The sequence below is a fragment of the Bos javanicus genome, chromosome 12 (assembly GCF_032452875.1).
Source record: "Bos javanicus breed banteng chromosome 12, ARS-OSU_banteng_1.0, whole genome shotgun sequence".
In the NCBI taxonomy this organism is placed as follows: Eukaryota; Metazoa; Chordata; class Mammalia; order Artiodactyla; family Bovidae; genus Bos; species Bos javanicus.
Window position 1 is genome coordinate 81,077,872 of NC_083879.1, and position 26,948 is coordinate 81,104,819.

Sequence of the window (26,948 nt, forward strand, 5' to 3'; positions counted from 1 at the left end):
TCTCTCTAAATGAAGTGTTAGTCGTTCAGTCATGTCCGACTCTTTGCGACCCCATGGACTGTAGCCTGCCAGCCTCCTCTGTTTGTGAATTCTCCAGCCAAGAATACCGGAAGTGCTCAGAATGAGGGCAGGTTTCTACGATGGTCCCTGAAATCCAGGCCTAGTTCTGCCTCCCCTACAAAAGCTCCCCTTCAGCACGGGTGGGATTGTGAGGGCCAAGCATCCTCTGAATTACTTGTTTTTAACAAGAGCCACTCCAGTGATGACATGATGTCACAGAAGTCCCTAGGGTAGCCTATGTGGTGAGGTTGCCCTGCTGACTTTGAAGAAGCATACTGCTGTCTTTTGAGAGGGTCACATTGCCACGACTCCAGGAGCTGAGAGGGATACCCTATAGAGAACTCATGAGCTGAATGGAACCTCGGCTCTGAAACCACCAGCAGCTAAATTCAGTCAGCTTGGGAGAGGACCCTGAGCCAGAGATGAGATCCCAGTGCCAGCCCGCATCTTGCTTACAGGTTTTCTGTCTGGAGAAACACGGAACTGAGACCCCAGATCAACCCCAGTCCCATTCCTAAGTCACAGAAAGTGTGATGATGGTAATTTTATTTTTAATTTGAGCTTCTAACTTTGAAATTGTTTTTACCCAGTGATAGAAAGCTAATAGAACAAATTTCTCTCTCTTCCCTCTCATCTTTCCTCATCTCTCCCTCCCTCCCAGCCTCCTTTCCTTCCTTTTAAAAATACATATAGCATAGAGAGAAATGGCAGGCATGATATAACACTTGCAGTTCAGTTCAGTCGCTCAGTCATGTCAGACTCTTTGTGACCCCATGGAATGCAGCAGGCCAGGCTTCCCTGTCCATCACCAACTCCTGGAGTTTACTCAAACTCTTGTCCATTGAGTTGGTGATGCCATCCAACCATCTCATCCTCTGCCATCCCCTTCTTCTCCTGTCTTCAATCTTTCCTAGCATCAAGATCTTTTCAAAGAGTTAGTTTTTCACATCAGGTGGCCAAAATATTGGAGTTTCAGCTTCAACATCAGTCCTTCCAATGAATATTCAGGACTGATTACCTTTAGAATGGACTGGCTGGATCTCCTTGCAGTCCAAGGGACTCTCAAGAGTCTCCTCCAACACCACAGTTCAAAGGCATCAATTCTTTGGTACTCAGCTTTCTTCATAGATGCACAAATATTTTTACCAAAGAAATAAGAGAGGTAAGAGATGCAGGTTTGATCCCTGGGTCAGGAAGATCCCCTGGAGGAAGAAATGGCTACCCACTCCCATATTATTGCCTGGAGAATCCCATGGACCAAGGAGCCTGGTGGGATTTGGTCCATAGGGTCGCAAAGAGTCGGACAGGAATGAAGTGACTTAACAGGTCACTCGGGGTGGAAATCTGTTTGGACAAATCAAAGAAATCTTTGATTCTCATAGATTGATACTAATCTTTGGGTTGCAACATACATGGGGGATGTATGTGAACCCTCAGCTTGGCCTTGCATATGTGTGCATGCTCATAAATCGACGGGACTCTGGCTGCGAGCGCGAGGACAGGAGGAGCGTTGGGTGCAGGTGTGAGCTGATGCCACCAAGTCGTGGGGACCGACATTGTCAGTGCAGCAGCGACTGGCGGAAGAGGCAGGAAGGCAGAGGGCGAGAGGCGAAGACAGGAAGACTCCAACAATGGGAGGTAGTCAGCGTGGACCTGGAAGTTTCAGGCTCTGGGGCTAAATTATTCTTATCTCCGTTACCTGGAGGAGGGAACGTTTCCTGGGGATATTGTTGCGATATCAGAGACCTCAGAACAGCATCTGCATCTCAGAGATAAAATTATACAGAAGAAATATGTGTCTAGGGAGCACTGTTCATTTGTTGGGACTGCTTGAGCTTAAAATGGATTTCATAAAATGTGGTCCCGTTCCTTACTTCGTAGTTAGAAATAATTTATACATGGCTGTTAAAATACACAAAAATCACATTTTTAATTGCCATCTACTTTAACCAATAGACATAAAATACGAGGCCGAATTCTGCACTCTTGTCTTTCCATTCTCTATCTCTCCTCTCTCTCTCTCTCTCTCTCTCTCTCTCTCTCTATATATATATATATATATATATATCTGTGTGTGTGTGTGTGTGTGTATATATATATATATATATAATGGGTGAAATGAGATAATTATTAAAATACACCCTGGGGAATACTTTCTTTAACACTTTTATGTTTGGGGTTTTCTATGTTTTGCTATTGAGACTCTCAACTGCCAATGAAAACGGGAGGAAATTGCTGCCTTGGTGTTCCTTCTGAATGTTGTGAGCAGTTAAGATCAAAGTTTGACACTCTGAGCTGTTTAATTCTCTCAAGGGAAAGAGTTGTTCCTAGTTGAGAGGCATCAGAAATATATCTCCACATCCCAAGGCTTTCTGAAACAAATCTAGAGCCTTTATGAGATTATTTTTAGATGCCTTAGCACTCCTTCAGAGATGATGAATAAATTGTTTAAATAAGGGCCTCAGGCAAGGATTACAACCCAACGCCTGTAAGTGTTATATGTTTAGAAAACATCAAAAAAGCAGATATCATACTGCAGGAGTGCATTCTTTCACCAATAGATATATTTCTAAGAAGGCTTCCCTGGTGGCTCTGCGTTAGCAAATCCACCCGCCAATGCAGGAGATGCAAGAGACTCGGGTTTGATCCCTGGGTCAGAAAGATCTCCTAGAGTACAAATTGGCAACCCATTCCAGTATTCTTGCCTAGAAAATTCCATGGTCAGAGGAGCCTGAGGGGTCACTAGTCTATGGGATGCACCAAGTGTCGGACACGACTTAGCACCTAAAACCAGCAACAGTTCCTAAGAAGGGTGTAATTTTTACGTATACATTTGCACCTTTTTTCCCCATTGACACATCATTATAACTTCTTCCCTTTTGACTTGACGAGTTTAAATTTTCAGAATCCACATGATATGTTGTATCATATTTGCATACTGCTTTCACATATCACTATAGTTATTTACAGATTCAGATCAGATCAGATCAGTCGCTCAGTCTGTCCGACTCTTTGCGACCCCATGAATCACAGCACGCCAGGCCTCCCTGTCCATCACCAACTCCCGGAGTTCACTCAGACTCACGTCCATCGAGTCAGTGATGCCATCCAGCCATCCCATCCTCTGTCGTCCCCTTCTCCTCTTGCCCCCAATCCCTCCCAGCATCAGAGTCTTTTCCAATGAGTCAACTCTTCCCATGAGGTGGCCAAAGTACTGGAGTTTCAGCTTTAGCATCATTCCTTCCAAAGAAATCCCAGGGCTGATCTCCTTCAGAATGGACTGGTTGGATCTCTTACAGATTGGGAAACTAAAATTCAGCGTAGTGAAATCACTAACCCATCATATGAAAGGTGTGGAAGGATACATACAAAATTAAATAATTAGTTTGACCTTATGGACTGACCAACACTACTTCTCAGAAGCAAGGAATCTACTGAGGCAAAGTACTTTTTTCAAATATTGGTGGTTGGGTCGCTAAGTTGTGTCCGACTCTTGCAAGCCCTCCTCTGTCCATGGAGTTCTCCAGTCAACAATACTGGAATACTGAAGCCATTTCCTTCTCCAGGGGATCTTTTCAAGTATTAGGAGGGTAAATAATAGAGAAAAAAGTCTCCCCTAGTAGCACTAGTGGTAAAGATCCCACATGCCAGGGCAGGAGCCATAAGAGACACAGATTCAATCCCTAGGTCAGGAAGAATCCCTGGAGAAGGAAATGGCTAACTGCTCCAGTACTCTTGCCTGGGAAACCCCATGGACAGAGGAGCCTGGCGGGCTACAGTTCATTGGGTCACAGAGTCAAACATGACTGAAGCGACTTAGCTTCCACGCAAGAGAAGAACATTTCCATTCCAGAGATTTCAGGAAAATAAGAATTAAAGAAGCTAGTTAGATGTGGAAAGGATCCTATTGAGAACCTATTAATAAAGGCATTTTTGGAGATTATATTGAAAACCTTCCTGATTACTCACAGAACTTGATTAGTTCAATTTAAGATATTCACACAATATTGTTAATTTAGTTTAAAACAATAGACATTCTTCTACATTTTTCCTTATTTCATAAGGCTCTTAATTCTCATAATGATCCTATGCAATAGGTAATGTTACCTATATTTCATTATTTAATTTTTTTTCTATTTATTAAGTTATCTTCTAGTGTGTTGCGGCTTGTGGGATCTTAGTTCCCCAACCAGGGATTGAACCCAGGTCCTCAACACTGAGAGCATGGAGTCTTAATGACTGGATGGCTGAGGAATTACTCATCCACATTCTAAAGTTAAGGGAACTGAGGAAGAGAGAGCTTCATCTTGCAGCTCATAAATGAGGCTGAGATTTCAATCTAGGCTGGATGACATCTGAACGTATTGATTTAACCACTAAAGTGTCTCTTCACAAATTAAGTCATAGAAAATTGCCAATATTCAGTGCTGTTCACATGTAGAAACAGCAATTTCCTATGGTTTGAGTGATTATTATTAGAATTTTTATTACTATCATTTTCCAATGTTAAAAGACAATTTGCTGTTTAATCTGTCTCCATATGATAACACTTAAATGTGAAGCATAAAAAATTAATGTATTTTTCACTCAATTTATCTTCAGTTTATTTAATTACAGTAAGTTTCTTATGGGTCGTAGGATTAGACAATTCAAGCTGTATATCAAAACTCAGTTTTATATATTGTAGCATTTTCTGTTGCTGGCATAGTCTCAGATTCCTGTGTGTAATTTTCTCTTCTCAACATCAACAAAAGTAAAATAAAGACCAAGGTTCTTGCAGATTTAAATTTAAACATAATGTAAATTCTTAAAGTTTCATATTTAAAATAGGGGAGTCTCTGATTGCAAGTCTTAAGAGTTTTTTTCTTAAACTTCTGTTCATGCTATCATCTTAAATGTTTTGCCAATGCTTTTCAAGTAAAATTAAAACTTTTTCAGAAAAATTATCATAAAAGAAAAACCTTCTTTCATAAAAGCAAAGAATCAGTCATGAGTCATTGCTGCTGCTATTAAGTCGCTAATTCATATCCAGCTCTTCGTGACCCTATGGACTGTAACCCATCAGGCTCCTCTGTCCCTTTGATTTCCCAAGCAAGTATACTGGAGTAGGTTGCTGTTTCCTTCTCCAGGGGATCTTCCTCACCCAGGGATGGAATCTACATGGACTGCACAGCAGGCAGATTCTTTACCACTGAGCCACTTGGGAAGCCCCCATGAGACATAAATATATCTCTATTGTGGATTCAGACTTTCTATATTTTTCTCAGAGTAGTAAAAGATGAAATAAATTTCAAATTTTTGAAAAGAAAGTGGTTTTCAAAATATTAAATAAATGAAAATTAATTTAAATAACATTAAAATTTATCAATGCATGAAATAGTATAATACAAAAATTTTTGCCTTGATTTAAATTTATGCTGTGTCTAATACTAATAGATACCTTCTTATTAGTGTTAAATAAAATCTATAAAATAAAAATGTCTTATTAATGTTAAATAAAGTGATATTTTGAAGTAAATATTATTTTAAAAATCTATGCCAGTTATTTTTGGTTGCATGAAAATATATGTAAATAATATTTTATGTGATGGCTATTTTGTCTTACCTTCACTAAGATTGAGGGCAGGAGGAGGGGATGGCAGAGGATGAGATGGTTGGTTCGCATCACCGACTAAATGGACATGGGTTTGGGTGGACTCTGGGAGTTGGTGATGGACAGGGAGGCCTGGTGTGCTGAGGTTCATGGGGTTGCAAAGAGTCAGACACGACTGAACTGAACTGAACTGAACTGAAGGTATGGGAACAAGAGAGAAATAACAGAACAGATTAATGTATTTGTCATGGTGAACTGAAGCAGGGAAGTTAAAGGATCAACACTTATCTGTTACAGAATATCATTGTGCAATTATAATATATGGATATAAGAGGGAGTCATTGTTATTTTAGTGATATAATCCAAGGACATAATGCACAGTTTACACTCTATTGTAAAAATCATTCATTAAATTTGGTCTCCAACATTTAATGTTACACAGGAAAGAAACTTCTAGTGACAGAATCATGGCAATAGAGGATGCTAAAAATGTTGAAGGATGGTAATTATTTACGCTGGGGAAGATGAGGCTAAGAAAGTATTTAATATAATATGATTGCATGTAGATAAAAAATATTAAAGTGATTTGTCAAGCTAATTTTTTTAACTGATGCTTTATTTGTATTCACCAGAAAGAATTACATGTGCAGAGATATTCATCCATGTCTCTTACTTTTAAAATATATGAGGTTCTCGAAGTTCACAATTCTTACCATAAACTGTATAATTAAAAATAGTCAAGGATAGTTGGATGCTAGTTAGAATTGTGCTTTGGTTTTCTCAATAGCAAATTACATGAAATTTAGTTGCTGACAGAGGAAAAGCAAAAGAACAAGGAACTAGCAAAAAGTAACCAATACCGTAAGCCAATTTAATGAGGTATTGGCTGTACTTTTAAAACAAATTTTACAACGCCCAAAGTTTATTCCACAATTGAATAACATTTAATTATCATTTAATTTTAATCATGAGTACATACAATTATATATTTTTTAATTCAATGTTATTAAGAATAAAGCAAATATGCTCTAAAACTACATGGTCTTTTACTTAAAGAACTATTCCTTTAAAGTTTTCCAATAAAATACAATGTATATATAATTTAAGACTATAAAAATTAGAGTACCAATTCACTGAAACCTGTAGAAAAGGCATTAAAGTTGTCAAGATGTGTAAAATCTAATGTAGGGGTAAGAATTATCTATGCAAAAGTTAAACAGCAATGTAAGAAAATAGTTATTCAATGCTTACGAATGTTGAAAATACTTTTAGATAACATGCATTTAATGCTAAAGTTTTGAAATTCTACCATGTCTTATTATAATTATACAATATGGAAAAAATAAATCGGAAGACAGAAAATTTAATGCCCAAGTGTGATGGTTTTATATACACATACATAATTTTGCTTCCCTGGTGGCTCAGATGGTAAAGAATCTGACTGCAATTCAGGAGACCTGGCTTCAATCCCTGGGTTGGGAAGATGCTCTGGAGAAGGAAATGGCAACCAACTCCAGTATTATTGCCTGGGAAATTCCAAGGACAGAGAAGAATCGCAGGCTACTGTTCACAGGGTCATAGTCAGACACCACTGAGTGACCAACACACAAATACAGCTTTGCATTTAATTGAGATGTATTTGGTTAAATGGAGAGCATCTAAGATACTTGCCTCAATGAAGGTAAATTTTGTACAGAAAATCTGTGTGGGATTTATTATAGGATTATATTTTACTAAGATCTCCATGAAAACCAATATTTTGTTTTGGGTTTTTTTGTTTTGTCTTGTTTTGTTTTTTTGATTAATAAATTATTCCTGTGATCTCAAACACACAGGGTTTGTTTGGTTGAATTCATCTCTTAAGAAACCAAAACCTCAGATCAAAATTAGTGGTTTCCATTGAACCCTGGTAAGGTGGTTATTCTGGCCATCTCTGCTCAAGTTCTCCTCTCTCAGTCTTTTATTCCTGCCACATGAAGGAGGAAAAGGGAAATCGGTCTTAATACAAATACATGAACCTCAACTTCTTTTTTTGCCTAATTAGTTGTCTGAAACCACTTTCCATGTAAGATCATGGTACCAACTCAACTGTGCTGTCTAAAGCCTGAACAGAAGGGTAGAAACCCATCAAGGGATTCCATCTACTTAGAACCATGAGCCTGCTGCACAGCGCCTTGTAGCTTAGCACCTCCCACCAAGCAAAAGCCAATCACTGTCAAGATGCCATCCAGTTCACGAGCTTTACCTCTGTTCATTTCCTTTGATTTCACATCATTGTTTCTTGCCTGCAAGCCATTCTCTGCTATCTACTATATTTCGGAGTATTCCATTTCAGCAAGCCCATTATGTTACTCCAAATTTAAAGTTTGCTTTCCCCTCTAACCATGGTTGCTGCTGTTGCTAAGTCGCTTCAGTCGTGTCCGACTCTGTGTGACTCCATAGACGGCAGCCCACCAGGCTCGGCGGTCCCTGAGATTCTCCAGGCAAGAACACTGGAGTGGGTTGCCATTTCCTTCTCCAATGCATGAAAGTGAAAAGTGAAAGTGAAGTCACTCAGTCGTCTGACTCTTCCCAACCCCATGGACTGCAGCCTACCAGGCTCCTCCATCCATGGGATTTTCCAGGCAAGAGTACTGGAGAGGGTTGCCATTGCCTTCTCCGCTAACCGTGGTAGAAAACCACAAACATTAGGGCTAAATATGAAAAAAAAAAAAAGTAAGTGAGGGTATTTTATGGGATAATTACTATAATTATTACAATAGGAAGGTATTCCATGAAAGGATGCACCTTTTGGCATTGTGGGTTGTTTTTTTTTTTAACTAAGTATTTTTTCTTTTTTTTTTTAAAGTATTTATTTTAATTGCAGGCTAATTTCTTTACAATATTGTAGTGGTTTTTGGTCAATGTATGGTGTCGTGTTTTTATAAAACCATTTTCCTTTTCCTCAAGGCCAACTCCATCTTTCTTACCAAAAACATTGTATTACAGTGACCTTGCTGTTAAGAAATCTTACCCGCCCTCCCACACAGCAGATGGACCCGCTCTACAACCTGGCTGTGGTCATTCCCTGCTGGGATGAAGATACTGTCCAAAGCTGTTCTGTTCCCTGTGACTCACCTCTGGACACTCCAAACTACAGAGTCCTTTAGTAGTCTTGTAAAAATCATCCTTGTGAGAGATAACCCAGGCTACCTGCGTGAGCATGGGAGTGTCAAAGCCATCTGCAGACAGAAGTCCCTGGTAATGCAATCTTGAATAGCGGGAGAAAGGCCGGAACTGGCTGAAGGCGTCCATTTAGCTTTCTAGCTGCCGTTTTGCTGGTCTCAATGGGATCTGTCAGAAAGCTTGAAGGCAAATGGTTCTGCTTGTCAGTTTGTAACAGTTAGAAGAAAATGAACTTCTCAGAAATTGAGCCCAACTAGTGATCACTTCTGATTTATACTTTGCTGTGGCAGGCCACGACTATGCACTATTGCCTTTCGTATCTGCATCATTTCATCAAGAAGCTTACTCAAAGGAAAGAAATAGTCCAAGTTCTGTAGCACAGCTCTTTCTAATAAAGTATTACCATAATTATGTTACAAAGAGAAACACACACACACACACACACACACACACTGAGATACTTCCCTTCAGATATGAAGACAGGATATTCTAAGACTGTATCAATCTTTCTACTTTAGTTGATGCCACGTCTATGTACCGTGCCAGGATGACCAAAATGAAGGTGTCTAAAAACCAAGGTGCCCTTGGACTATCTAACAAGCAAAATGAAATCTTCATTGTCATTAAAAATCAAGTTTATATGACTTGGGGTTGACATGGTAATCTAGTGTTTTTTGTTTGTTTCCTTTGACTACATTTTAAAGAAATCCATCTTTCTTTTAGGCTAGCGTTCCTTTGGCAAGTTTCTTATTTCTAAAACAGCTAAAAGTGTCTGATAAAATGTACTTTGAGAAAAAAAATAACGTAGCAGTTAGCAAAAAAGAGCAGAAACTTGCAGGTGAAAAACATCATTAAATGACTAAGATGTTTATCTAGAACTTCCAAGAAATGGGGTTCTAGATATATCAAATTTACATATGCTCAAATCTTGAACTTTTAGTCATCTGTTCTTTAAAGATGCTAATTTCATTATATACATGAATATTGGATCTTCCTGACCCAGGGATCGAAACTGAGTCTCCTGAATTTCAGGCACATTCTTTACCATCTAAGCCACCAGGGAAGCCTATATATATATCCAAAATCTGTTTTTCATTTCCCCTTCTTTTATACAAATGCACTAAATCCTATATATCAGTATCTTCATGAATACTAGTTAATTTCTAGATGGAGTTGAAATCTATGATCTAATGTCTGAGAAGAGCAAGGCTGTTTGCCTCTATAATTAATATGATAAGAGTCAAGCTCTTCAGATTATGCTCTTCATGGCTTGTGACACTTCAATTCCAACAGAAGCTATCCATGTGTATAACAATTAGTGTTCAATGATAGTCAATGTTTTCAGATTTCTATTTTGCCCTGAAGCTTCTGCCTTCTCCCTTTCCTTACTTTGTTTGCTGCTATTCATGGGTTTTTCTCCCATGAATTTTCCACTAACTAAAGGCTGATTTTGATAGACACTCTTAGCCAACAGGAATGTCCATTGTTTTAGACAAGTGAATGAATCAGTCACATTGAGTTCTCAATAGCTGCACACCTACAGAGATTCTTGGCTATAGTGATTATTCTCCATGTTTGAAAAGTTTTCCCTTGTTATTAGAATGGAGCTTTGCTGGAAGTTTGGATGTAGTAATTATACACCTAGTTTGAAAAATAGAGTCATTAGGGGTATATTTTTGCTGCTTGAAAATATGATGACATTTGCTTATTTTTGAGGAGGAAGAAACATAACAAGGAAACATGTATCTTTAGAACACTGGTTCGCAGCACCTTCACCATGGCAGCGCGTGGAAGCTCCTAGTTAAATAACCGGCATGCTTGGCACTTTGGCTCTTGCACAAATGTCCATCTCCCTCCTTCACTTCCCCTGGGACTGGAGCCCGTGTCTGGCGACTGCACAATTGGCTGTCCCTCCCTGGATGTCCTTCAAACAGATGATGTGCTTGCAGGGACTGTGCTCCTTTTGTGCAGTCCCTAGAAAAGAAATGTCACACAGACCCGAACAAAGGGCGGCTAATGATAAGAAGGGAAGACAGGGCACGTTCAAAATCCTAGAACACGTTCTTGCGAAGACACCTAATCTTGACAGTTCTCTTTTCCTTTAACTAATGGGTTCTTCAAATATACCCGAAAGAGACACAGAAATTAGCCATAATATTCACTGAGAATGCATAATGGATATATACACTAATATAGCACGGGGCACCTTATGGCATTATTTGTTCATCTATACATAATTTTGCAGTCATATATACTTTTAAAACATACACTATTTTACATCTAATATTATCTGTTCCCAGCTAAGTGATTGCAAACCAAGTTTTGAATATTATTCAATGCCTTCCCTACATGAATTATTCTTCACCCTGGATTGCCCTAATACTTTCTCAGGTGCTTTGAATAGTACTTAGGACAAAATGAGTCCCACTTTATAGAAACATGATCAACTCAAAGAGGCAGAACTTAGCAAAACAGATTATAGGCAATAGACATTGAGCCTAGGGAAATGTAGCAATGACGAAGGTGCCAGAAATGATGCTATGATCTCAGCAGTTAGGATAGCCAAGAAAACACGTTTTACAAAGAAGTCTTTTTTGTTTGTTTGCTTTGTTTTCTTTTCAAAAATACATTTCAGGAAGTTGTGGGAATGGATGTTAGGGAAAAGGCTCAGGCCCATTTGAAAATGGGAAGCACAGAGTGATTTCATACCATGAGAAGTGTTTCAATTGTTTCTTCTGGAATTTGTTTTCATATTAAATAAAATTCAGAAAAAATTAATTTTGAACAAATTAGTAATCATTTTCAGAGCCTTCCTTTTAGAAACTTAATAACTGATCTCAAGACTAGACTATGACTGTAAAATACAGAGAATGGGGGATGAACAAGCACATAGATGAATAGATAAACTACTCAGGATTTGGAGGTTGGGCCATGTCAGCAATGGTGGTGACAGTGTGCAGAGAATGAGATATTGGGAGCAGCCAGCAGCTGGAAAAGAGACTTGAATTTGGCTACCTTTCTGAGTTGGGTTTTTCCCCTTCCCCCCTTTTTTTTTTTTACTGTAACAGGTCAATTCTGGAGATTTTTCCAGGTCAACATCTCCTCAAACTATCTCCCTCTTTTCTTAACATGAAAATAAATGGAATTTCCCACTCCAGCATAGGTTATTATTGATCTGTTTATAAAAATAATATACTGTTCAAAGAAAAAAAATCCATAAAGAATAATTTTATAATAATCTTAAAGAAATGAAAACATCAAACAAACCCACTAGTTCAACCCAGAGGTTCAGGCCTGGAGGCTAACAAGAAAATATAATTATGTTTGTGTGTATGTGCTACTCAGGTTGTGCAGGTCCACAATCAGAAACACATTCTAATAAAACTTGAATTTATTAAACCTAAAATAGAGATTGGATTATATTCTTTCTTTTTACCACAGTTATAAACCTTTTGTTTTATAGGACATTTTTAAAAAGCTTCTTATTTTGTATTGGATTATTAGCTAATTAGCTGATTAGCCATGTTGTGATAGCTTCAGGTGGGAAGCAAAAGGACTCAGTCACACATGTACATGTATCCCTTCCCCTCCAAACTCCCCTCCCATCCAGGCTGCCACATGGCATTCTCATTTATACCGTATTTATAACCTTTATACAGTAGTAATAATGTTTGTGGAATTTTTTACACTGACATTATAAAATACCAATATTTTATTCAACTGAAAAGAAATATTTTTGTCTTTTGCAAAAATCATGTCTTTTTCAAAAATCATCTTTCTTATCATGCTAAGTCGCTTCAGTTGTGTCTGACTCTGTGGGATGCTATGGACTGTAGCCCACTGGGCTCCTCTGTCCATGGGATTCTCCAAGCAAGGATACTGGAGTGGGTTTCCATGCCCTCCTCCAGGGGATCTTCCCGATCCAGGGATTGAACACGTGTCCTTTATGTCTTCTGCATTGGCAAGCAGTTTCTTTACCACTAGTGCCACCTGGGAAGTCCTTCTTTTCTCATCAGTTTCTAACAAAGATGAAAGAAGTAAAATAACAATGTTTAGGCACATAAATATGTATTTTTATTTTAAATAATCAATCATCAGATAAATCTTCATGAGTTTGAAATCACTGTAATATATACGCCTATGGATTTACGTCCAGGCTCCTTAGTGTCCATGAGGTTGTTTAAAATTCAGGTCACACATCAGACATCTTAATACAAATGTTGCCATCTGAGAAAGTATACCTTGTAGGAAGTAGTGGAGTCCCAAGTGTCTCAAGCTCTTTCCTTGTCAGTATTTCCCGAACCCCATCAACCTCAGATTCATCAGACCTTTCTGGAAATATAAGGCCAATTCACAGTCTCCCTGCGTTCCAGAGTATGATGCTAGTACAGGAAAGTCCATTCAAATGAAGATCACACAAACAAGAAGCCAGGCAGCGCTGACCCTCATGCCAGCCTAATGTCGGTGTCTATACTTATTCACAATACATGGCACTTCTGTGCTTCACTCAACATCTCCCAGAGTAGACGTGTTTAAGGCTTAGGGATTTTTTAAAGTCTATCTGATGCCATGAATGATAACAATCATTTTATTTAACTCTCTTGCCTCTGGTCTTCATCTCTTACTAGAAGTCACCAAGAACAGGTAGTTTAAGTTTAAAAAAAAAAAAAAAGGTTTTAATGAAAAATATAGATCAAACTTCAATTCTCCAATTAGTAAAAATTTATGGTAATAATAAGATATAAATCTGATTATCTTACATAAGATCAATTAATTTAGTCATATTTGTTTTCACCTACTCATTATACTCTGCAGAATTATGTAGTGAAAAACCCTGACAAATTTTTTCACTTAGCGGCACAAATGTTAAAAATAAGCAACACTAAGGGCTTCCCTGGTGGCCCAGTGGTTAAGATTCCAAGCCCCCAATGCAGGGGCACAAGTCTGATCCCAGGTTGGGGAATTAAGATCTTGCATGCTACATAGCTGTGGCCAATAAAAGAAAATAGTCTACCGATTAAAAAGATAAAGAAATAAAAATAAGCAAAACTAATAAAACAAAGGCATTAGTACTGTGTTAACCCTTGAACAACAGGAAGGGCTAGGACACCAGGTCTCTCAGCAGTGGAAAAATCCAGGTTTAACAGATGGTTTCTCTATCTCAGGGGCTTCCCCAGTAGCTCAGCAGAAATGAATCCACGGGTTCTATCCCTGGGTTGGGAAGATCCCCTGGAGAAGGATATGGCAACCCATTCTAGTATTCTTGCCTGGAAAATCCCATGGACAGAGAAGCCTGGGGGCTACAGGCCATGGGGTCGCAAAAGAGTCAGACATAACTGAGCTAGCGTGCACACTTACTATATCCATGGTTCAAAATACATAGATTCAACCAACCATGGTTTATGTGATTCTACAGTATTTATGATTGAAAAAAGGAAATCCGTGTATATGTGGACCTGCCCAGTTAAAACTGTCTTGTTCATGAGTCAACTGTACTTTGACTCTGTTTCAAATTTGACTGAATAAGGGAATTAAATAATACATTAAATATATTAAATAAATACATTAAAACCTTGTGACTTCTTCGAAAAGTGTGTGTCTCTTCTGTGTTTATATAAGACAAACACATTATGCCTGTTATGCTCTTTATTACTTGATGCTAACTGCTGTGTATAGCTAAATCAAAGACAAGGGTTTTTATTTTCTTGAGACTTTCATTATACAATATTCATAATTATTTTGTTAAAACCCATGGAAATTGGTGGGGGCTGGGCTTTAATCTGAGATAACCTCAGTTTCATTTATGTATCATTTTTAGGAGGAGGGAATATTTATTATTGCTTGCAGCAAGTAAGGAGAACACCGGAGATCCTTCCCAAAGCAGTGTCTTTCCAAACAGCAGAATTGGGGAAGTTTTGAGCTCAGGGTGCATGCATATTCATGAAGGGGCTTAAGCAGAGGAAAATTCAGTGTAGAATTGGGGCAAAGATCAATAGAGTCCAAGGTTTAGTTGATTAAAGTCAACAGGATCAACATCATTGTTCATCCTCCACTTGGGGGAGGGCATTAGGCCCTGCGGAATTCACTGAATATGGTAATCACTAGGTCCAGTCATTTGGTGCAAATGGCATTATTCCATTCTTTTTTATGACTGAGCAGTATTCCGTTGTATATATGTACCACATCTTCTTTATCCGTTCACCTCCAACAGATGATACTGTAATCCAATGAAACAGAATAGCAGAGGTTTTGAAAAGACTCAGATTTAGAGGTTTCACCTTGTATTTTAATATCTTGTTTAACAAAATAGATTCTTCCCTTTTTTCTTTCTTTCTCCAGTTAATTCTCATCATTATCTCCTGGTCATCACTGAACAGTCACTCACTAACCTTCTGTAATTCATTCAATTAACTAACATATTGAGTCAGGATCTACTGTAGAGATAACATTTGAGGATAATTTTTTTAAACTGCCATTTAGCTCCACTCCCTGTACAGCATAGATATTTGCATTTTTCTGCCACATTTCTCTTGGAAGGTGGTGTCCCCAATCACACCTCGGATTTCAGTCTCTGCTTTCACAGACCTTTCAGAATTGAAGCTTTGACCACTGAGACATTTGAAACGTGCTAATATTGAGACAAGGAAACACATAAATTCAGAAATTGTTTCTAAAGGTAAGGACTCATTCTCCTTTCCCAATCTGCTTAGTATAGACAGGATATTTAAGGTTTTCTGGTCAATCTTCTGCTGGATAGCATGTGTTTTGTTTCTCTGAGCTGAGCTCAACAAGATGTTTATTACAAAATGACTCAAGAGACAAGTTTGCCAAAATTTCTTTTTTTCTTCTTCTTCCCACCTGGACTGAATTTTAAGGATGCCTGAGAAGAATCAGGCTTTAAAATTGAAATTGTGTCTAAATTGGTTATTTGAGCTAAAATCCTGTGCAAAGCACATGTAATGTAAATTTTTCATAACCAATGCCTTTAATTAGTGTCATTTTTCGTACCAATATAAAGGGGGAAGAAAACCTATTTCCCATTTGTGCATACATATAAAATTAAAACTAAGGGAAGAATTATACAAAAAATCTAAAATATGAACTCCACAGAGTATCACAAACAATCTTTTGCCTTAAAAATAAGCCACTTCTAGTCCAATATTGACTGGGAAAATCAATGATTTCCATAAAGTTAAAATCTTTTAAACGATTTTTAAAAAGGCTCTATGACAAACCTAGACAGCATAATAAAAGGCAGAGACATCACTTTGCCAACAAATATCCATAGAGTCAAAGCTATGGTTTTTCCAGTAGTCATGTACAGATGTGAGAATTGAACCATAAAGAAGGCTGAGGGCTGAAGAATTGGTGCTTTCCAATTGCGGTGCTGGAGAAGACTCTTGAGAGTCCCTTGAACAGCAAGGAGATCAAAATCAGTCCATCCTAAAGGAAAGTGAAAGAAAGTGAAGTTATTCAGTCATGTCCGACTCTTTGCGACGCCATGGACTGTAGCCCACCAGGCTCCTCTGTCCATGGGATTCTCCAAGCAAGAACACTGGAGTGGGTTGCCATTTCCTTCTCCAGGGGATCTTCCCGACCCAGGGATTCAAACCCAGGTCTCCTGCATTGCAGGCAGATGTTTTAACCGCTGAACCACCAGGGAAGCCCCATCCTAAAGGAAATCAACTCTAAATACTCACTGGAAGGACTGATGTTGGAGCTGAAACTTCAATACTTCAGCCACCTGATGTGAAGAACTGACTCACTAGAAAAGATCCTGATGCTGGGAAAGATTGAGGGCAAAAGTGGAAATAGGTGACTGAACATGAGATGGTTAGATGGCATCACTAACTCAATGACATGAATTTGAGCAAACTCCGGGAGACAGTGAAGGACAGAAGAGCCTGGTGTGCTGCAGTCCATGGGGTTGTAAATATTTGGACATGATTTAGTGACTGGACAAAACAACAAAAGGGCTCTATCAGAAAGATGGAAATTAAGGAATATATGTCCTTTCAGTTCAGTTCACTCTCTCAGTCATGTCCGACTTTTTGTGACCTCATGGACTGCAGCATGCCAGGCCTCCCTGTGCATCACCAACTCCCCGAGTTTACTCAAACTTATGTCCATTGAGTCAATCATGCCATCCAACCATCTCATTCTCTGTCATCCCCTTCTCCTCCCGCCTTCAATCTTTCCCAGCATCAGAGTCTTTTCCTCTAGTATATTGGATTTTATATTTATTTAATTTATTTAATTAAATTTGTTTATTTAATTTGTCTATTTCATTTCTCCTTATTTATGTTTTATTTTTGTTCTTTTTTTCCTCCTTGACATTTTCTTAAAAAAAAGAGAAGAAAACTCTACAAATGATATGTACTACAAGCATCACAAAGGGTTATGTAAACGATGTCAATGCAACGCAGTAAAACTTAAACACTTACACTGAAAAATTGTTTCATACTCTTAAAACAAATGGCAAACAATGATCTTAAGTAACAATATAATGATAAGAATATGCATTTCTTTATTTATAAGTATATCCCAATCAGGGAATTTGGAAACAAATATTGGAAAGAAAGAGCAAAAAATGCCTATGTAGCTAATGCTTGTTGGGAAGTGAGTTCTCAGGCATAATCTAGTTCAGAGTCAGAGTTGTTCTCTTATGAAAGAGAAATATTGTAAAGGAACACATAAGATGATATAAAGGTTTATAGCAGGTACTCAAAAGGTCAGATAATTCTGAATAAAATAACTTTTATGAAAGTAAGTTTTTAAATACACAAATATAAAACCTAGTTCATGTACAGAGTAAAGCTCCTGTATATAATAAAGAATTAGGAACTCTTTGCCAGGGCTTCCATTTGAAAAATTGTGCTTGGAATTGATTGCTAGTTCTCCAGCTGAAAGCAGTGTGATCTAGATAGAAATTCCGAAGCAAAATGGATTTTGTTCTGCTATTTTTACAATAATGTTAGAAACAGTGCAAATTATATAATTTTCAAAATACAGGAAAAATTTTGATGGTGAAATAAATGATTATGCTGAAAACAATGGGGAGACCTAAACATATTTGATAATTAACTCATTTAAAATTAATTTTTCTATTTCTCCTGTAAGTAAACACAAGTTAATTTCTCAAGTTGACTTACTTTTATTAAATCCAAAATGCTTGATTCTATGATCATAAACTACAGCAAAAATGGTGCTGAAAATATTATTACTATTGATAAAATTCTTAGTTTCTTTTTGAAAGTGAAAGTGAAGTCATTCAGTCGTGTCTGACTCTTTGAGACCCCATGGTCTGTAGCCCACGAGGATTCTCCATCCATGGGATTTTCCAGGCAAGAATACTGGAGTGGGTTGCCATTTCCTTCTCCAGGAGATCTTTCCCACCCAGGGATCAAACTCTGGTCTCCCTCATTATAGGCAGACGCCTTACCATCTGAGCCACCGGGGAAGCCCTTACTGGGGTATAAATCCATAAACTTATGAATCCATAAATCCAACTCAATGGACATGAGCTTGAGTAAACTCCGGGAGTTGGTGATGGACAGGGAGGCCTGGCATGCTGCAGTCCATGGGGTCGCAAAGAGTAGGACACCACTGAGTGACTGAACTGAGCTGAACTGAAATCCATAAATTGGAGACTGCTCTTATAAAATAATGAATACACATAATTAAAAGTAATTTTAAAATGTATTTTAGTATATTCAAATGTACTGCCACAAAATTGGCAAACGAATCATGACACTAAAAATATTGACTCTTCAGCTCTCAATTTAAAGAAATGACTTTAATGGAAAGCATAGGACTTCAGTGTTAGTTTTCTCTGTAATAGTCATTAGAATACAACGTTTTGGTTAATCTGTCTTGATTTAGTTTCTTTAAATGTATAATAAAGTTGTGAACTCTGTAGGCTAGCAACAAATTCAGAGACTAGGAACTCTGAATTCCCTGTGGTATATTCAAAACCAATTGAGTCCATTGAGTAGTCCAAAGAGTCTCTTTGCCACAATTTTGATCCTATTAAACTTGTTCTCAAATTTTATGTATAAATATTCAGAAGGTGTAAACTTTCATACCCTCCCAGTGTTAAAATTACTTGTGTACAACCTAATAGGTACAGGGGATTTTATTTTAGTCTTCTTATTCAAAAGAAAGGAAATGAGTTATCTTAGTTTAAGACTTCTGAGTCAGAAACCAGGTGGGTGGAAGCACATGAAGAGAGTCTTTGATAATCTTTCAGGGTCACTGTGCCCTGATCCATCTCTGGACACTGTCTTTGTTGCAAAGGACCAATTAGCACAGTTGTTTTAAGGGCTATAGAGGTTTTTACCTCCATCAGCATAAGCAGAGCTGTTGAGGGCCATTTTATTTTTTTCTGTAATATTGTCTCTATAGCACAGGGCACTTGCTTGAAAACATTTCTGTAAACAATACTTCATGTCATAAGTTTCTTAAAAATAAAAACTAAACTTTAAACTCTCTTTCATTAATTACCACTGAATTAGAAAGTATCAGTTTGAATCACCAAGATCAAAATGAATTTTACATAGAAGATAGTCTTTCTTCTTAAAATCCATCAAAAATAGCAAAGTACATAGTTCATAAATCAAGTATTAATTTCATTGAAAAGTACCTTACATAATTTTTTTTTTCCCCAAAGAATCAGATCTGGATTAGAACCATATAGTGTATAATGGGTGGCTGCAGCTTTCCAAGACATACAGAATGAGGACATTCAAGTATTTTCAAAAGAAATCATATGGTATCAAATAAGGTAAAAAATTGTTTAAATATTGTATTAATGTCTGATGACTTCAGAGTTATTTCGGTAAGCAGAAGAAAATGACCTTTGTTTATATTCATCCATGATAGACTTTCTGAACATTTATTTAAAAATGAAAACAAACCTAAGGATAGAAAACTCAGCCAGGCACATCATTGCTGAAGAGCTAGGCTCGGCTTTGAGGGAACCCTGCCAGGTAGCTGAAGTGAGAATTAAAATTGCTGAGTTCCTGAAGCCTACACATTTTTATACTCTCTTTCAAAGCTGCCAATGGTGGCAAATACTTTTTGGCCTTGTGATATAATAAATTGCTTTAATTTCAGAAATCTAAAAAGCAAATAACACTTTTATACTAATAAGAAAGAGCCTCTAAGGGTGTCATTTTGTTTGAATAAATGTATGGAAAAAGTCAGCACAAATATGAACATATATTGGATTTATTTCTGCCTTAAGTGGGAAGCACAATAGCATAATTAACAGTAACTTCCTGTTAAGCAGCTGGGGGTATTTTGTATATCAATACAATTTTAATTGAAGCACTCACAGTAATTTCTTCTTTAGCAGAAACACACTGGAAACACTGCAGTTTTATGATGAACAAAGAGACTCTGAAAAGTATTTAAGTCCTCAATGGAAGCCTGATGTTAATTTTTTTATTCCCTGTAACATAGACCCTTGATGCTAAATCTGCATCCCACAGACATTTTATAAGTAATGACATCAAACACAAAAAGATAAATATTTAAAGTTGATTTACATTGTATAGCTAAAACATGTAAAGATGTGTATGGTGAATTTGTCATCAATGATTGCAATAATATAGGGGGATAGTTTTGGCTGTATGAACATCCATGCCAATTTAACTTGGTCAAAATTTAATAGATTTCACCTTTTTTGGTATACTATTAACCATGAATCCTTGTGACATCTTGGTTGCTTCCAAGTTTTTGTTATTATGCATAAAGCTACTGTAGCATCCATGTGCAAGTTTTTTGTGTGGCCATGTTTTGATCTCTTTTGGGTAAACATGTAAAGATGTGTATGGTGAATTTGTCATCACTGATTGCAATAATATAGGGGGATAGTTTTGGCTGTATGAACATCCATGCCAATTTAACTTGGTCAAAATTTAATAGATTTCATCTTTTTTGGTATACTATTAACCATGAATCCTTGTGACATCTTGGTTGCTTCCAAGTTTTTGTTATTATGCATAAAGCTACTGTAATATCCACATGTAAGTCTTTTATGTGGCCATGTTTTGATCTCTTTTGGGTAAACACTAAAAACGTGATTGTTGGACAGGAGGGTAAGAGCATGATTAGTTTTGTAAGAAACTGTCAAATTATCTTCTGAAGTGGCTTACCATGTGGAGTTTCTGTCAATGATGTGTAAGAACTCCTATTGTTCCACATCCTCATCAACATTTTGTGTTTTCCATTTTTCTGGATTTTGTTGTTTTAATTTGCCTCCCACTGTTGAGAGATGAGGAGGACTATAATTTCATAGGCTTGATAGCCATCTGTGTCTCTTCTCTTTTGAGATGTGTGTTAAGGTTAAGGTCATTGACCATTTTTCTTACCTGGTTATTTTCTTATTATTAAGTTTGAAGAATTATTTGTATATTTTGGAGTATAGTCCTTTATCAGATTGTCTCTGGCAAACACTTTCTTCTAGTCTGTGACTTTTTTAATTCTCTTGACAGTATCTTGTGCAGAGCAGAAATGTTTAATTTTATTAAAATTCAGCGTATCAAATATATCTTTCATAGGTTGTGACTTTGACACTGTATCTGAAAAGCCATCTTCAAACTTAGGTCACGTATGTTTTAGAAAAGAAGTTGATTGTGCTAATATAGAGAGAGTTTGGGAATACATTTTGGACCAACAGCTTAGAGAGTGAACATTATTCCTCTAATATGGAGAAAAGTTAACAAATACAAAGCATTCGGAAATGTTTGGTGGAAGTACTGAGGAATTTTCAGCACTGCAGTTGGAGAAACGTCTTCTTTCCCAATGAATTCCTTTTAATGAGGAAATAAAATCCTCTTTAGATGTTCCAATGCAGTATTGTGATTGTAATTTTCCAACTACAACTTTCACAGATTAAAAAAAAAAATGATGACATCAATGTTTGTTAAAAAATAGCAATGTTTTTCTTATCACAACACTATACATTGTAATTTGAGTCACAGACTATTTTCTATTAGACGTGAAGGATCACAGTGGTAAGTAAATCCAATTTTTCCAAGATGTAGATTTAAAATCTGAATTCACATAGCTAGTTAAAAACAGATCTAGAACAATAAGTTGATCCAGTGTTGATGAAATGTCATTTCAAAATAGACTCCTAAAATTTTGCCTTTCTCATAATAACATATTTTTGCTTTTTAAAAGTTTTGTACATTTTTCCTAGTTAACATCTGCACAGACTGCTGCTTATACACTGCATATGTCTTTTATTCTCACCTGAAGTTGTACAGGTAATTTAATGCAAGGCAGTGTTCCGTGTCAGTTGCTGTTGTTGTAATAGGCTTATCATTAGAAGGGGCTTCCCTAGTGGCTCAAGAATCTGCCTGCAGTGCTGGAGAAGCGGGTTGGATCCCTGATTCAGGAAGATCCCCTGGAGGAGGGCATTGCAGCCCACTCCAGTGTTCTTGCCTGGAGAATCCCATAGACAGAGGAGCCTGGTGGGCTACAGTCCATGGGATCACAAAGAGTGGGACATGACTGAAAGAAGTTAGCATGCAGCATGCCATTTGGAGAGACTAGATCATGAAATCCTCTAAGGTAAAAATAGAACAGACCTTCAGGTCTCTTAATCTATTCAGAAAAGCTGGGCTTTTTTCCCCACTTCTTAAGTTGTCCTTTTGGATAGATGACCAGCCTAATTTTAAAGTGATTCCAGTTTGGTATTACACGTATTTTCACAGACTCATTTCTAAAGCCTCCTAACCTCTCAGGTACAAACATTTCCTGAGTAGATGTTTTGGTTCTGAATTCCTTTCTTACCAACTTCACCTCCTTCCTCAACTAGTATTTCAGCTTAAGCCATGTAATCAGTGAAACTTTCACTTACCTCTTCTTGGTTTAGTTATCTTTTCTCTTCCATAACCTTTGAGTCTCTGTGGGTTATTAAAGCAGCTAAAGTATTCAAACCTTCAGTTTTTTGGGGGGTAGGGGGAGAGAAATAAAAAAATATGATCTATATTGTATAGATGAAAGTTCTATTCACTTTCTAAAAATTTTATACTGACGATAACATTACTGATAAATTAACCTACTCATTTTCTATAAAGTGATAGATTAAGAAACATTAAATGCACATGAGACATCTATAGATCAGGCCCAACCACGTGCAAACTGATGGATCCAGAACGTAGACCAACTTCTAAGTGGAGATCTTTAAAGCAAACCTTGTGATTTATTATAGCTGCTGTTATTATATCTATCTGCCGGGGAACTTACATGCCATGGTTCAGGCTTGCATATTTGACTGGTGACTTTGCATTTCTGTGGTTGGGTATTCCTGTAATCGAGGAAATAATAGAAGGTGACAAGAGGAAGTGATGTATTGCTGTTTTGCCTCAATAACGTGAGGGGTTTGACTGAAATCCAACTCTTCGTCTGTTTTGCCTGATATTCCAAACAACTTTGCTTTTATGACAAGAAAGAATTGAGCGGAAACATTAGAACAAATTGTACACATTCACCAACGAGAAAAAATATAATAGAACTTGGACCACCTTTGGTGTAAAAGCAAATTTGGACTTCTGACCGTTGCTTTGGGACAGATGAACGGGTTATAAGTGGTCCATCCACGTCTAGTGACTAGCTGAGACTGAGGGGCTCCGCTGGAGTCTGACCACGCTTAGACGCAGACCAGATAAATTAAGTGTCGCCGATGGCTGTGGGATGTTTCTACCACAGTAATTCTTCAACAAATATATGATGAGGAGATACAGTATTGTTAGTCACTCAGTCATGTCCGACTCTTTGCTACCCCCTGGACTGTAGCCCACCAGGCTCCTCTGTCCATGGAACTCTTCAGGCAAGAATACTGGAGTGGGTTGCCATTCTCTTCTCCAGGGAATCTTCCTGACCCAGGGTTCGAACCTGGGTCTCCCACATTGAAGGCAGACTTTACCATCTGAGCCAACAGGGAAGCAAGGAAAAATACATTACACACCAGGGAAGTATATTAAACACACAGAGACACACACACAAGAGAATTTTAAAAATCCTCTAGTTGTGCATTAAGAATTGAAGCAACAAGGCATATCACAAAAAAGGATAATGGTTCAGCACTTTACAGAAAGGACAGTTAGATAGTGTTCTTATATTTATTTTTTCTTATTATTTTAAAAGATTTGGTTCAATTTACTATTTTGCAATATACTTAAGAGAATAGTAGAGTTGTATATGCATATAATTTTTAGATAAGTTTAGCTTTAAAATTGAGTGGGATCAACAAAAAGAAAGCAGTTTATTCCTTTGCATCATCGTCCCTTCAATCCATGCTTCCCTGTAAAGCTGTTGGGAGTGATGTAAGTCTCTGGCCACTCTTTATCTGGCATGTTGCTCAGGACTGTGTTTGCAGAGGGCAAGCCTGAAGGATAATGTGATGTCTCCCTCCAGGGCAAAAAGCAAGTTTGCTTACTGCTTGCTATAAAACAATGCTTCTGGGCTTCCCTGGTGGCTTAGTGGTAAAGAATCCACATGCCAATGCAGGAGCGTTCGATTGCCTGGTCTGGGAGAATCCCCCATGCCACGGAGCAGCTAAGATCTAGTGCCACAACTATTGAGCCCACTCTCTAAAGCCCAGGAGCTACAGCTACTGAAGTCCATGCACTCTAGAGCCTGTGCTCTGCAACAGGAGAAGCTCAAGCACTGTATAGTCTCCTTGCTTAGCAACTAGAGAAATGCCCATGCAAGAATGAAGACTCAGCACACACAAGGAAAAAACAAACAAAATTAAACAAACAAACAAAATCCCTTCCCCAAACTCATCGATCCTCCTTAGTAAAGCAACCATCAGTATGTTCTGGCCACCACTTGGGCTCTCCACGTGGGTTGAGGTGCAGGGTAAGGGGATCAAACACTTTATACTCTTGATGTTTCCAGTGCCAGGAGTAATAAAGTCCTCCCGGTCTTCTCCCAGCATTCTGAAAAGAGTATCAGAGGAATGTATTATATCCATTTGTAACTAAGGCAAATTCAAGTCAGAGATTCTGATATTTTTGGTGATGGGAATAGGAGGCTGAAAGAGGCATGGGTTTCTGGACAAGAAGGGAGAAAGAGTCAATGGGTCTTGATTTGGGGATAAGAGAATATACCCTGGAATCTGGTAGCTAATACTTGGCCTGAGCACCTGGTGAAGGGACCAGAAGTAGGAGCTGCTCACTGGTCAGCCTGTACGTGATGCTGAGTTGGAAAAGGCAACATCAGAACAAGCCACTAAATCGGTGACTTGGTTACTGCTCACTTCCTCCAAGTACAATGGAGACTTTCCTAACAAAGGATCGGCAATTCCTAAGACCCCCTCCTCTGAAAGACAGTGTGTCTGGGGCTCCTGAGTCAAAGAACCCCCACATGTGAAATGACCAGTCTCAGTAGAGAGGACTTTGTCTTTGGATTCATGGTCAACCAAAAAAAAATCAAACATCAGAATGTTGTTCAGAGCAGCATGTGGTTGCACAAAACTGAAAATAAATGTAGGATCTTACAGACCTGGAGCCTCTCTTTCCATTCATGTCCGGAGTGTCTTGCTGCCCTCTACTCAACTTCAGCTGATTTAAGGGAAAAAAGCTGATTATCTTTGGGATCCAGGTCCACCATGCTGAGGACCTTAGAGAAACTGGGGAAAAGGCAGGAGCCATAATTGAGGTCTCTGTTGAATTCCACATGTCTGGTCTGATGAGGAGTGGGCATATAGGTGAAAAGCAGCACCAAAGACTTCAGGGCAGAACAATGGAGGCATCACAAGGTCTCAGAGAAAGGGACCTCTGGACCTGGATGTTCACTGAACACAGTCAAATTAAACCCTGGAGTCAAGGGAGGAACAAGGGCCTGCTGTCCTCTCTTGTGGACCCATCAGACCACCTCCCCACTCAACTTGTGCTCTCCAGCCTCCAGACCGTGATCAGTGTCATCCCTGGCACTTCTGGCTGCAGGGCACCTGGTCAACCTTCATGGGGGAAAGAGGACCCCAAAGCAACTGACAGTGTTTGGACAAGGCTCAGAGTGAAAAGGGAGGAAAATGGCCTTCAGCATCCTTTGCAATAATACACAGCTCCAAAGTGACCGTGAGAAAACCCACACTGAAGGATATTCTACAAAAGAGCATATCCACATTCACCAACAGAGTCAAGGACGTGGGAAACACAGCAAGACTGAGTGGCTGTCACAGACGTGAGGAGATTCAGGAGACATAAAAACTAAATATACTGCAGGTTCTCAGATTGGATCCTGGAACAGAAAAGGAACATAGGTAGAAAAAACGGTGAAATATGAATCAATGTGTTGCTTTAGTTAATAGTATAATACCAAGATTAATTTCTTATTTTTGATAAATGCTCTGCAATGACATGAACTGTTACTATTAAGGGGAATTTTAGGGAAGGACATATGGAGACCAATTTGCATCTCTTTTCTAATGTATCAAAATAATAATGAAACAGTAGGCTTTTTATAAGTGCCCAATACTTTAAAAGAATCTTAAACCAAAATTATAGAAAATTTATAAAAACAATCAACACGGCCATAATTTAGAACCAAAGGGATAGGATAAGTAGCTCAATAGGTTCTATGGCCTGGAAAATAGCTACAAGGAAAATAACCAGAAGGTAGCAGTTAAAATTGATGCATATTGAAAGGAGACAGTAAGATACACAGATACAATGAGAAAAGCTAACAGGGAATTTTCTGTAGCCCCAGAAGAACGAAAGATAGAATGTGAAGTAGCTGCAAGCTTTGGACAATTAATGGATGAGAGTTTTCAAAAATAAATGAATATTGATTCACGGATTCAGGAAGGCCTCTGAACCCTGGCACTGATTACATTTTTTAAAAATGGGAAATTTGTACTGAGAAACATAACAGAACTGTAGAGAGAGGAAAGGGGGGAGGAAGGAACAGCAGAGAGAGAGGATACGACCAGCAGCCAAGGCAAAGAGAGACGACCTGCAAAAACACAAAATAAGCCTTAGAACACATTGCACAACAGAACAGTCAGACTGGAGACGCACAGCTGAAAGGGATTAAGTAGCTCCCAACTTAGGATTCCGTACTCAACAAAGTGTCTTCTATGAAGGAAGGAAAAACTTAGTTTGGACCAAGG

At 38.1% G+C, this 26,948-nt stretch overlaps 2 long non-coding RNA genes across 3 annotated transcripts; one reads left to right on the plus strand and one right to left on the minus strand.

The window, feature by feature from the left end:
- The first annotated feature begins 334 nt into the window (after nt 1-334).
- LOC133258104 (uncharacterized) lies at nt 335-9,462 on the plus strand. Its single transcript, XR_009739819.1, has 2 exons — nt 335-599; nt 8,603-9,462. It is a non-coding gene; the product is annotated as an uncharacterized LOC133258104 (long non-coding RNA).
- Nucleotides 9,463-14,452: 4,990 nt separating this feature from the next.
- Nucleotides 14,453-26,365, minus strand: LOC133258589 (uncharacterized). Of its 2 annotated transcripts, XR_009740087.1 has the most exons (5): nt 23,356-26,365; nt 23,078-23,138; nt 22,689-22,768; nt 16,054-16,261; nt 14,453-15,035 (listed from the first exon to the last, which is right to left on the minus strand). It is a non-coding gene; the product is annotated as an uncharacterized LOC133258589 (long non-coding RNA). The 2 variants fall into 2 exon arrangements; XR_009740086.1 differs by having other exon boundaries at nt 23,078-26,365.
- Between the last annotated feature and the right edge of the window lie 583 nt (nt 26,366-26,948).